This window comes from Ptychodera flava, chromosome 2 (genome assembly GCF_041260155.1).
Source record: "Ptychodera flava strain L36383 chromosome 2, AS_Pfla_20210202, whole genome shotgun sequence".
NCBI lineage: Eukaryota > Metazoa > Hemichordata > Enteropneusta > Ptychoderidae > Ptychodera > Ptychodera flava.
Window position 1 is genome coordinate 4,781,217 of NC_091929.1, and position 14,115 is coordinate 4,795,331.

The window sequence follows — 14,115 nt, forward strand, 5'->3', positions numbered from 1 at the left end:
AACAGCATGGGTACCCACCAACCCGGGGACTGCCACCGCCGGGTAGCAGTGTAGGTCACACACAGGTTATGTTTCTTATCTTAGCGTGTATTGATCTAATCACTCACATGCATCATCCGTTTTGATTTTGTTAAATGATGAAAAATTAAAGTGTATACACTGTATCATTTTATGCCTGCGCATGCGTATTGCGCCATTCTAGTCATCTCGGCAAAATCTACATTTTTTCTGAAAATAGCGGGTCAAAAAGTCTTCATTTCAGTCCATATACCGACGTCAAAACTATGTTTGCCGCAAAAATGGATGAAAATCATGTAGGAAAAAAAAACGCTGGCCAATGCCACAACTTTTTATTAAATTTTCCTGAATAACAAGTGTATATGAGGCGAAAAGGGGCCAAACCCTGGCACATATGTGAAAACGTTTCGTGTGGTAGCGCCCCCTGAAGGGCTGTACCCGACCATACAGCTACTGATAATCTGTTCAGTTGAAAACTGAAAAAAGTTATACAACAGAACTTTTCATTTTCTGATGAGTTCCCGTATTGATATGACATTAAACTGGTCCAATAATCATTTTCATTCAAGGTAATACATTACAAGGTCCATGGGACATTTGTGATTCACAAATTTAAGTAGGACCATCCTGAACCATTGATAGTTAGTGTAGAAGCGTCAGTCACGTAACAAATCTGTTCGGAACACACTGGACTGCAGTTGTATCATTTTTATTTGTCCGTATTTTGAGTATGATCGAATAAAATAATAAAGAAATAAATAGCCCATGGCTTTCTATAGTAAGTAAACTCTAACCTGTGAAAAGTTTAGTCAATACATCTAGCCAAGAATTAGTAACGACTTCACAAAGTTTGAAAACGGGCCTGAAATCCACTCACTGGCTCGGCGTTGACCATGGCCGCCATTTCGTTAATTAGCCGCGCCAAAGACAAACATGCCAGCATGTTTCCTGGGCCCAGTTTGGAATATTCCATTATGAAAGTCATACAGTTGGAGGGGACAGGATGTAAGCTTCAAAATGAGGGGTCACAATCGACACTCGGCCGAAAAATGTGGAAAAGGCATCAAAAATGAGACTTTTGATACAAAATTTTACCACAATTAACCTTTTGATCCATGATTGTGGCCCCTACATATAACGACCAACTATCATTTGTTCATTTAAAACTAATTTTTCGATGTTTGGAGCGAACGCAAAAGTTGGAACCGCCCTGTTTTGAAATCATATATAAGAACAGTCTACATCCGGGTACTTGGACAAGCGGCTGGACCCAAGCCTAACTGTGTACGCTGCATGTGCTGCTTTCTCCGAAACGGTAAGGATTTTTACAGCACAAATTCAGTAGAATTTTGGCTAAAATGGATTGATAATGTGTTCCGATAGCCTAATATTCAACAGTTTACTACATTTCAATCGATTCTTTGTCAGAAATTTGGCATAGAAAAAGTCGATCGAGACATGAGCTGTATAGCAATTAGTATGGCCGATGAGGGCGTTTTCCCTGTGCATTTCTATGGGCTTACATAAAAACAAAAGAAATTCTGTTTTCATATTATCATATCGGGTTGGTTTTCAATGTATTACTTTGGAAAACGCTGGTAAAATCAACTGCGATATGTTTTTTTAATCTTGAGAGAATATTTAACGTGAAAGAGTATTTTCTCGTTTGAGTTACCAATATTCAAGTTTTAAATCGTGTTATTTTCAATGATGGATAGATTACTTTTATTATCTCATCATTGCTGTGATTGCACATGGTGTTGGTTAATTTGAATGATTAATAATAATGCTCATTTTTTTTCTTTTTTAATATTGCAGATATATTGCAGCCATGACAATCTGTGTCACCAGGGGTGACATTATTGCACTTGTGGTGAAGGCCCAGGAGGAAAATACTTCATTAAATCATTGAATCATTGAATAATCTGAGTATCAAGTCTTATAAAAATTGGATAATTACTCTGATAAAACAATGATATTGAATTTCATTTTAGAATTTATGAATGGCACCCACTATTGAAATGTTTAAACAGCATTTGGTATCCTTAATTTGAAATCTGAGTCAAATTATAGTACTATCTCTGAAGAAACTGATGGAAACCAGTGATATTAAAGCAAAGCAATGTAATATTGACTGTTTCTGTTTCCTTAGCAACAGTTGAGTTTGCAATTGTATTCACTGTATACTTCAGTAGCTGTGACAAGTAAAATTGAATCTTACAAGTACAATGTAGACAAAATATATATTGAAAGACAAGGAAAACTACCATAACAACGGGTAATTTATTCATGTTTTGTTTCCATGGTATAAGTGCATTTTGAACAGTTTCATCCTGGATAACCTGTAGAACAGTTAACTATCCTTCATTTCCATGGTCAGAAACATTTTCATTATCAATTACTTACCAAATGCTTGGAAATTATGGCAGTGTTAATTAATTATTCATAATTTTTAATAAAATATTATGTTTCCATGGCAAAAGTATACCTGTATACAATTGGTCTAACTTAGAAATATATTCCCTGAAGATTTGGTGCAAATCGGTCGTGAAATGGCAAAGTTACAAGCATTTAACCAATTGTCTTTGTCTACATTTCATCAAATTAGGTGCCATTGTCTTTCCTATGCAACAATGGTTAAGATGACAAAGACCCTTCCAAATTAATTCCGAAAATTTAATTCTTTAAAAATCCATATCTCCAAAATGGATAATCCGATTTTCATCAAATAAAGTGCATTCTTCTTCTTTTTGAGAGTTCTATCCTGATACAACATTTCTAATGCTGTGAAAACATGATAAATTTTCACCTGGACTCCATAGTTAGTGGTGGTATACCACGTATCTGGAATGGGTAAGCGTACCCTGCTAGCATGCTACACCCGTCAGGATTGGTCCAAAAATTGTCTAAATTGTTTGAAGTGATACAGTATATGAATAACTGTTATAAGTCAAAGCCGGCAATGCTGTCGCTAATTGAGTGACCGAGGTGTCGTATTTGGCCACAATATCGTCATATCGAAAGTAATGATATATATTTGTTTTTGATAACGTACTTTGTAATTTCAAGTTCCACTCTAAACTTTGCTTTACTGCATGTATATTGCCGTAAATAATGTTAGAATAATTAAGTGGAAAGGGTAAGCAAATAATTAGCGGAAATTGTGCGGTAAGAAAATATATCAGATAACGAATCAATAACTTCAAGGAGTATACTTTAATTAATGTACAATGTGTTTCATACGTAGTGGAAATTACATAATTTAAAGAGCAAACACACCTGTTTACACAACTATTTTCGTATCAAAATAGAATATTTTGTCATGATAACATGGTGACCTTTACCGGAACATTAAAAGAAAGTGTCTTCATTACATCACAATTTTTGATTATTAAGTGACCTTTGACATTTCATTATTATTTTGAATAAACATTATTATTAACACTTTTACACAAACGATAATTAACCGTAATGAATCCACTCCACTTATCAATTATTCCGATGATTCTGCGTTAGTAGATACCACCTACTTCAGTGAAGTTGAGAATTTTTCAAAATGGTGCAAGGAAAACTATCTCGATTTTTATATAAAAAAGATAAAGGAAATGGTTATTGATTTCAGGAAAAAACCAACAATTATTCCTAGTCTTTTGATAGATAATGTTGCAGTAGAAAGGGTCACTCCATACAAATATTTAGGTACTATCTTAGACAGCAAATTCAATTTTAAAGCATACATTGATTACATTAACTCAAAATGTCAGTCCAGAATTTATTGCCTTCAGAAGCTCACATCACTCAGTACGTGTCAATTCTGCAATCTTAAAAGCATTGATCGCAGTCTTCTTGCATCTGTTTTAACATTTTCATTTTAGGTTGGTTTGATGGTTTGCGTTCGTGTGGCAAAATTATTCTAGGTAGAATTATGAATGTATGTAGCAAGATTGTTGATATCTGAGACAGTTAAATCTCGGTGATCTATACATCCGGCGCAAAAGCTGTTTTACTAGTTATAAACGATAAAAATCTCGTCGTAAGTAGATTTTATGAAAACCTGCAATCAGGCCGTCGTTTACGGGTTCCAAAGTGGAGATATGTGAGAACGAGGCTTAGTTTTATTCGGAATTTCATTTCAATTATTAATAAGCCAACTTAGACAAGTCATTCTAAATGAGTTTAGCTTTCTTCGTTTTGCGTATTATGTTATGTTTATAATTTTGTGCTACATTGAGTGTTCGGTGTTGAAAACCACATGTAAATTTCTCTGGAGGAGATAATAAAGTTTTCTGAATGTGAATCTGGATCATTTTTTCTGCCGGTTTCACATTAAGGCGAGAAAAAAAAAATTATCTGTTCAACGGGCCCGACCGACCCATTTTTGGACCACTCCACATTTTTCTTTTTTTTTTCCCGAAATCTTTACACATGCTTGTTTGCTGATAGTTTCCAGGTAGGCAACAATGGCAGTGCGCCCTCAACGGTCAAATTCAGGTTAGCATTCATTATTGCAAAATGGCTTCCGCAGAGTCTGAGATGTACTTGTCGGTGACTGTTATCGAAAATCGACAAAGCGTGTTGATTCCTCGTAAAATCGTAGGACCGTATATAAATTCTATGACATTTGGCGATGTTTTTGATAAAGGTATGTGGAATTTTTGGATACAGCGTTAATCTAATGAGTTGGAAAAATTTTTGATGGTCGCGATGAAAACTTGTTGAAATCAATAACATGTGCTTGTATATAGCACTGATGTGTACCGATCGTGAATTCATGGTCGCTCGATTACAGAACACAATGAAGATTTCTTTGCAAGCAAGTCAGATGAATAACTGCGCACGATTGTAGTGAAACTGTGGCATGTCAATACTCATGTACGCTGATACCGATGTTCATCAGCTCAGTTTTAAACAGTCCTAAAAATATTAATCCGGAAGTCAAGTAACGTGCATGGCAAGACACTCAAAAGTGATAGGGGGCCCGGGCATGCAATGACCCCTGTTTGGGCCGTATAATAAACTATCAATCATGAATGTTAAATTTTGGTTGGAGAATGAGCCCACCTTTCGTTTTTATAAGATAAATTTCCATTTTCATGAAATAGGCAATGGTTTCTTTTTACACCTGATAGAATATGACCCCACTTTTTATTGATACATTCAATGTTGTTTCATCCTGTCAGACTAAGGGAATATAGAGCACATTTTTATTTCAAAGGTTCAAGGATACTTGAAATGTTTTCAGCAATAAAATAATCACATCAAATAATAATTGTAACAGAAGCTGATTTGTGGTTTATATATTTTATTCTCTACAACAGTTACTGCTGTGATAGGAGATGCCATAGATTGGCAGTAAACAGGGTATTCATCAGTGGTAGTGATGATACCAGAACAAATGATGTTGATCTAGGTTTACCATATCTGTTTGCCAAGACTTTGGTTCCAGGTATGTTACCTACATTGTTGCCAAACAAAAAGAGAAGACTGGAAATGAAAGTACCAATGCTTTTTCTGTCATGATGGGTGCCCAGAGGGGCATACAGGATAAGGAAAAAGAGATGGTGCCTATCCCTAAAATGGAATGTAGTCGACTATATAAGGATATGCAGATGTACAATGATTTGGTTGATCTATGTTCAGAAAAGAACATACTCTTTCAAAGACGGCACATTGCTGATGGAAAAAAGTGCTTATCGTCCATCAAAAATGCCCTGTGGCTGCTAGATCCACACCATGATGAAGTAGCTACTCGCTGTCATTTGCCAGACGTATTTGATAGGTTCAATGGCTACAATGATTACAAAGCAAAGAAACAAGCAAAACCAAGACTAACAGTGGATGGTATTTCTTCTGCATTAACACCACTGGAAGAACTTATGCTTTTGCCCTGGCTAGCCAGATCAGAGTACTCAGTACTAAGACACTGGGTAGATGCTATCATAGTGGCACTTCTTAAGATGAAGACATACAGACTGCGGATGAGTATGGACCAGAAAGTGCGTCATATGTCCATGACACCCATGCGTTCCCCTGAATTTAATAGTGACATGTGTACAGTTGAAGCTCATCACCCACCCACGGTGACAAGTCCACAATATGTTGCTGTAGAAAGAATGCTCCAACAAACTGAAGTGTACATGCCAATCGATATTTTGGACTATGCACCAGTAGACAGGTATAAACGAAGACACTGGCTAGAGAAGCTTCAGTTGTCATTTCCAGTAGTTCTATACAGATATGCACATGGAAATTACTTGGGTACACTTACATGGGCGTGGCGAATTCCAGAAAGATTAGATGATAGAAAAGAGGGAGAAACAGCCAGACTGACAGCAGGACTTATTGCTGATTTACCACACTATGCAACCAGAAGTATGCGGCGTGATTTCCTCAGTCGTTGGGCCAAAGCAACCAATATCTCAAAAAGTTTGCTGAGAAATATGTACAAAGAGCTTACTTTGGATGCTAGTGCTGCCAATGACAAGAGGGAGTTAGCAGTAGATGACAGAATCATGGAGTTCCTGCTGAATCTTGATGATCCAGACATCATTTATGACCTCAGAAAGTTGAATGGTGATCCTGGTAGCACTAAATTCAATGAATTCTGGGATGAAATGGATACATACTTCAATGAATATGAAGCTCAGGTACAGGATCGTAGACAAGGCCAATACCTGTATATGCCAGTAGCTATATCTGTCACTGATCTCCGAAATATAATCATTGAGCGTCTACAGACGTCTGGAAAAGATGTCAGTATTCCAAGTACTCAATGGATTAGACTGCAGTTCACCCCAAAGAATCCATATCTAAAATCTGCTGGCCAGTATACAGGCAGGTTTAACATCAAGTTTGCAGTCCAGCGCCGTCTACTACGTGCTGAACATGAAGACAGCAAGTTTTGTGGTTTCCAATACAGATTGATCAAAGAGTTTGCAGTTAGGCACAAAGATCTTGTCACCATGGTAAATCTGGATGACAAGGCAGTAGTACCAGTAGGAGAGCCAGGTAAACCAACATCTACAGGTGTGAGAAGTCACAATCAGTCCATCACAACGACAGCTACTACTCTGGCTGCATTGGACCATGACTTTCATGTAGCAGGCATTATACCCTCTGTTACATTTATACCGAACATCCCAAACAGCATTGCAGATTCATTTTTGATGGCAAAGTGTTTGTAACTTGCAAAGACAGAGTATTTCAGCCATCAAGCCCCTGCGCCATGCAACAGAAGTTGTTAGTATATTTAGACACAATGGCTACTGCACAGATGGAAAACTGAGCAAACCAGTGTATGTACAATATTCTGATGGAGGTATTGATCACCTGACAACAAGACTGGCAACACAGCTGTCCTTACTCAGCATGTTCATTTCCCTGGACTTAGATATGGCAGTCATAGCCAGAACATGCCCTACTCAAAGCTGGGTTAATCTTGCAGAGAGATGTATGAGTATTCTTAACCTAGCACTTCAAAATGTTGCCTTGGAAAGACAGGCAATGTCTGAAGACTATGAGAAGTCCATGAAGTCAAAATCCAGTGTCAAGGATATCAGAGAAGTGGCAGAAAGGAAGTCAGAGTTTAAAGCTGCATATTCAGTCAGTATGCAAAGTGTGATTGAACAAGTAGAGACACGGTTCTCCAGGATGAAGTTGAAGGATGAAAAGCTAGTCATCAACAAACCATCCAGTGGTGATGCAATGGAAGGAATGGCAAATGCCATCAAGCTTATTGAACAAACTCCAGTAGATGTAAACAGTATGCAGAAGAAAGATCTGAAAAATCTCCAAAAGTTGGCCAAGTTTCTGCCAGACCATAGTAAAACCAGCCACTACATATTTCAGCTGATGAAATGTACCAATCCTGAGTGTGGCTACTGTACACTCTGTCCACCCAGGTCTGACAATTTTCAGGACTTGCACTGGATTCCAGATCCTGTACAGAAAACAGATGCAGATGGACAGCACTACACAGAGTTCTGTGAAATATATGGCAAAGAAACTACAGACAAAGACAGACCATCCATGCAATCACATGCCATAAATGAGACTGATAAAGCCAGGAAAGATCTCTTACTCCCTGGCAAAGTCAGGTCATTCATCGAATGCGAGGAGTGTGGAAAACCTAGATGCATATATGCAAGAAAAAAGCTGACCAGAGATGAGATCATAGAGGTAGAGCAGGCAAAGGAGACGTACCAATACATTTGTGGAAATAGCCTGTTTCCACAGACCAGCCCCATGTATGACACTGTAGTGGTGAGAGAGGGATTACGATGCGCAAACATTGTAGAGATTGCTTACTACTCAGCCACTACTGTAAAGCTGACACCATGCTGTGTACACTGTGGTGGAAAGGATGCATTGCTTGGTGCTGATAATCAGTATATCAGTGGTTTGAAAGCAAAATATGCTGTTGTTCGTCCATTGTGTGGAAGCTGTAGAAGTGAAGGCAAAGAAGCCGTTGTGAGACAACCAACCCATGTCAACAAAAAATTGAAAAAATCATGAACGTACTGAACAACATATCCAGTATATGTTATGTGACAAAGCATGAAAAAGCATGAAACACACAAAAAAATAAATATTATATGTTCTGTTTAAGAAAAAAAAATCAAAAAAAAAAAAAAAAAATCCGACCTACCTACCCAACTTTGAAGTCATCCCGCCCGTTGAACAGCTTTTTTTTTTTTTTTTGGCCTAAAGCCCCAATAGCTGTAAATGTGTAATCAATCGATCTCAAAATATCCTCAGTTTTCAAGAGTTTGTTTGAATAAGACCCATTAAAGACTGAAAAGTGTATCACACTGTCATAAGTGTCAAAAGTGGCACGTAAATGCGAACTTTTTAACATAATTTTAGATTTCCCGACATTTTCAAAAACTAATAATATTACAGAGAAAATAAAGATGTTGGCCATCGTGTGTTGTGCATTCAAGTAAACAGTATCATGCTTGTTTCTTGTATGATCACGGTGTGTATGTGCAGTAAATACTGCAGTTTTAAATGGAAGCACCCAATTATTATAACCTGTTAAAACGCGTAGGCATGGTCCAAATCAGCGAGCAGTAATACTTCTTTCTGTACATGTCCTTCAGTTAGCACATTTACACGAACCAACTTTGGTTTGAAAATAAAATCATGAAAATAATGCATAAAATTCGCACCTATTGGGGCTTTAAATCTTTTGATGTATTTCTTATAACTGAACACTGTTGTGGATGCCCTAGTTGTAGTGTAAATTTCTATGACCTGAGCTGTGATCTTTGACATTTGTTATCCGAATTTTTTCCACTATACTTTCTGTGAATCACAGTTTTATCATTCTCTAAGAATACTGAAATTTCCATCGTAAAAGTCGTCAATACGTCTTTCTTTGTAAAAGTGCATCGCTAAAGTTGAAATTAAGCTCATGGTATATAATTCGAACCGACATCCATACTTGCAATACATGAACAAAGTGTGTCGACAAGGTTAGTATTTGACTCAAGTAGGTGTATCGTTGATACACCAAAGTCGATAACATCCGGTAGCAAACTTGGAAGTGGCAGTATATCATTTTCAATTTCATACAAATTTGTTTACGTAATATCCGACATCTATAATATAGCAGACGTCAATTACTTTGATGAACGTATGTCTCATTATAAAGTTGTAATATCTGTAATCTGAATCATTCTGTTCAAAGTTCAAGATCTGATTTTGCAAGGGGTTCATTTTTATGAATATAAAGGTGGAAGCGGTGACATTCTATAAAGCCGGAACGACGAGAATTTATATCGAACTCGACGAAACATTCAAATTTCATTCATTAGAAAAACCCCTTAGAAGAATACTAAGGCCGAACAAAAAAATTGCGTTGTTCCGATAACCCGACCTACTCTATTTTTTACCAGGTGACCCTAAACTTTTTAGAGCTACGTAAACAGGGAAGTAGAAACAAAATAAGAAAGAAACCCGTAAAATCACGGGTTCGTGACGTGGCGTTTGATTTTTGCTTAAATGAGGACGTCTTTTATGTTTTTTTCCCTTTTATATGTATACGTTGTGGCCAGTGTTTTACCGCCCTGAACCCCTGAAACATGCCTATTTAAAATAAAAATATTTGGGGGAAAAAATTCCTGCCGACCTACCTACCCTATTTTTGAAAACCATGTTATCGGAACAGCACAATTTATTTTTTTTGCCTAACTTAAAGCAAAGTATTTACTCTTTTCAATGACAGTACACATTTAACGAAACCGTCGACATATCAGGTGCCGTATACATGCGAGTACAGATGCACCATGGGAAATCACCGATGTTTACTGGTTAAGCTTATGTAAATATTAAAAAGGTATATGTATCCAAGCTTAACATTTTTCGGAGCAAACAATCTTAGGATTTCACATAAAACTAGTCTTGAGGAGATCATAATTATCCGATTTACACATATGATAGTTAAGTGACTCAACATAGACAAAAATATACAAATCATTATTATTTTTGTCTCAATATTCAGAGACAGATCCTTAAAAACTAGAGCCTTTTACGTCCAGTCTTTCCACTTCGTACATATTTGCACACATGCGAGTCAGGAAAGGTCAATGCTAAATGGATGACAAATTAAATTGATTGCCATTATGGACAAAGTCTCAAGAGTCCTCAATCATTGCTACTGTTCATTCACCAAAGTGATATTCTAACACTATGGGAAGACACATTGTCAATTGTGGCTAGATGAAGACGTTTGCTCTTAAATCCTTTGGGTAAATATTATTCAAATGTAAACTGTGTAGGCGTTAACTAACATCTTGAAATGTCGAAGTAGAAGTTACTGAAAATGGTCATCCGAAACCAATGTCAGTATGACCTTCACGACTCATTCTACCTGAAGGGTTGGGGGTCGTCGGAACTAGACCTATGCGACTTTCTTGTTTACCAACGAATTATTTTCAGTCACGATATCTAAATTCATCACGTCAACATAGCCGAAACATTTCAATTTTACGATGTACATTGTGACAAACATGTTTAACGATCGTCAGCGTACCTTGGATACGTTATTTACATAGCCATATATGTCCCATTACACCTTTGAGCGCAGTTCCGACGCCCTTCCCTTTAATAAAGATGTTACGCAAGGACTACAAAAACTGAAAAAGAGACGAGGTACCCCCGAACTAGCAGGTTATGGTTATGGTGAGTTTCAGAAACAAAGCGTGTACTTTTAACGGTCGTCAGTCAATGCAGCAACGTTGAAACTGAATGAATGCAGTTGAAGTGACTGTTACCTATTATTCATGGTGAAAAAGATCAGCAATTTTTGTGTCTCTTTCTGTTTCGATTGTCCGGTGACAATTATTTCAATGAATCGTCCTCCAAAGCGAACAGCAACAAACAAATTCTAGAAAAACATTTGCCAGACTTTAAGACCAGTCCAAATAAAATTTCATTGTGATATGGTCAGGATGTTTTCAGCATGTCGTTTTTCAATTACAAAATACCTCATTTCATTATAACACATTGTATTGCGGTGAGAGTACCTGGTTTCTTAACGACAATGCCTGCATTCGGAAATCATCTTCACATATCCTAGCAATCCCAGTTATCGCAGCAAATGCAGCCTTTCTCACCAAGATGCAAATATTTCATTTCTGTCGTCATGTAATATTTTTTCAGAATCATTTAAAAAGTTTATGTTTTGGGAGTGGTTGCCTTGAGAAATTCGAACATATGTTTGCATAGTTCAGGTCATAAAGTACAGACATATTGTCAAGCAGACTGCCAAAGATGACAGCTACGAATCATTCTCCAGCTTGATATTCGCTTAAGCCTTATCGAACGTGCATTTTCATTCATCCATTTTCGAAAGTTAAACACTTCAAGTCCAATTCTTACCGGAGGGTAAATACGTAATACTTGCAATTATATTACATCATATTTTATTTTACTGACACCGTTAACTTTGCAAAGTGACACTCCGCAGGTAGTGTAGGAATATAGAGTTTATGTCTTGCATCTGTTTAATCACCTTTGCCCTTTCAGTTGTAAAATGTTTCCTGATAGAAAAATGTCTCACGGATAAAATATTGACTCAAGAGAGAGAATTAGATGCCTCGGTTAGGGCATCCATTTCATGACATTTACCTAACATTTGTGTATTCTTTCTGACTATACAGCTTTATTGATTTCTCTCACTGATAACAGTTGCACTTCCTGTGAAGATGGTGTCCTGTGCGAGACTCACCAATCACTTTGTCAAATTGTTGTCATTGAAAGCGTTGTGAGTTGAAGATAATTCAAACACAAATGAAATGGCTTGAAATAACGATGACGTGAAATACATTGTGACTTTCAAAGATACAATATTCGCCTTTGAATATCGGGGACAAAATTATTCCGAAGGTTTACCACATTTATTGCAAATAGCAAGGAAGGTAATGCCAAGACTCAACATTTGTAAATGTATTCCCACGCAATTAGCAATTCAAAGATATGGCCGTTCTCTGTCGTTTTTAATGATCTTGAAATCATAGATTTAAAAATCATATATTTTGTGCGACAAACTGTAATTTCAATCACATAACATCTGCTGTTCTTGCAGTCGCGTGTGTGTCAATGTGTATTTCTACATGTATGGATTCCAGTGTACATGCACGAGTACATGCATAAATACGTAATGCGTGCGTGAGTACATAGATAGATAGATAGATAGATAGATAGATAGATAGATAGATAGATACATACATAACATACATACATACATACATACATACATACATACATACATACATACATACATACACACACACACACACACACACATACATACATACATACATACATACATACATACATACATACATACATACATACATACATACATACATACATACATACATACGTACATACATACGTACGTACACACATACATAGATACATCAGACAGACAGACAGACAGACAGACAGACAGACAGACAGACACATCGATAATCTACAGCTATGCACAGTTAATGTGAATCTACAGCTGCAGTCTCGCTGTCATTAACTGTCGTCAAACACTTGCGTCAGTTCTTTTCAGATAAAAACATCAATGCTGTTGAAGAGCACTTTTATATGATCGTAAGAGCACCTGTTGATCTATAAATGACATCTGATAAGAAACGAGATAAAGTGCTGAGTCCAATCACGTTTTTATTCCAAGTCGTAAATGCACTTACGTGCCCACATGAACATCCAATAAAACGTAAGGCAGACAGGCTGATCCGCCGATAACGGGCTGTCTTTCAAATGCTTAGATTTCTGATCGATGTAAACGTTCATGGGTCAGTTTTAGAATATCTCTTTGAAGGGACCTACATTTACATCACACATTTAGAATTACTTCACACTTGAAAAAGAAGTCCGCAGAGTATTCTTACAACAATTAAGATGTGCTCTTGGGACAGACAGACAGACAGACAGACAGACAGACAAACAGACAGACAGACAGATAATTAGAAAGACTAGGGAGGCAAAGACGGAAGAACAGAAAGACGGAACTAGAAACCATATATGACAGACAGTGACAGAAAGAGACTCACAAACTGTGAGGTAGAAAGAGAGACACAAAAAGAGAGAAAGATTGCGGGATGCAAGCTATACGGAGTGATATAAGTAAAAACCGTTCATAAACAGAGAAACAGGGAAAGGTCGTTGATTGTTACCATGGTGATGAAATTCAGAAGGCTATTGATTTTATATGTCAAGAAGTGAAGTGAAGGTTTCTCATTTGTCGTGAACATACTAGTTTTCATTCCCTAATCAAGTTATAGCATAGCTTTCGCCTGGTCAGTTTTCCAAAGGTTTGTTTCAGGATTAATTGAAATAATTCAGTTTTGTCAATAGTCTAATATCTCAGGGATGGTTTAAATCCTATCATTTGATCGTCAACATAGGATACGAACCAAGGGACTACTCCTGTCCTCAAACATACAAATCATATTTTTTTCAAGATCACCTCAGCGCTAACTATTGGTAGCGACAAGTGAATTAGGAATTTCCTATTAAGGCGATCAGATGTGAGTGATACTATCATCAAAGAAATTGCACGTGACCCAAAATAACAAAGTC

The 14,115-nt window shown here is 37.0% G+C and overlaps 1 long non-coding RNA gene across 1 annotated transcript; it reads left to right on the plus strand.

Moving 5' to 3' along the window:
* Nucleotides 1-666: 666 nt before the first annotated feature.
* On the plus strand, nt 667-2,146 carry LOC139151777 (uncharacterized). Its single transcript, XR_011556490.1, has 2 exons — nt 667-1,333; nt 1,837-2,146. It is a non-coding gene; the product is annotated as an uncharacterized lncRNA (long non-coding RNA).
* The last annotated feature ends 11,969 nt before the right edge of the window (nt 2,147-14,115 follow it).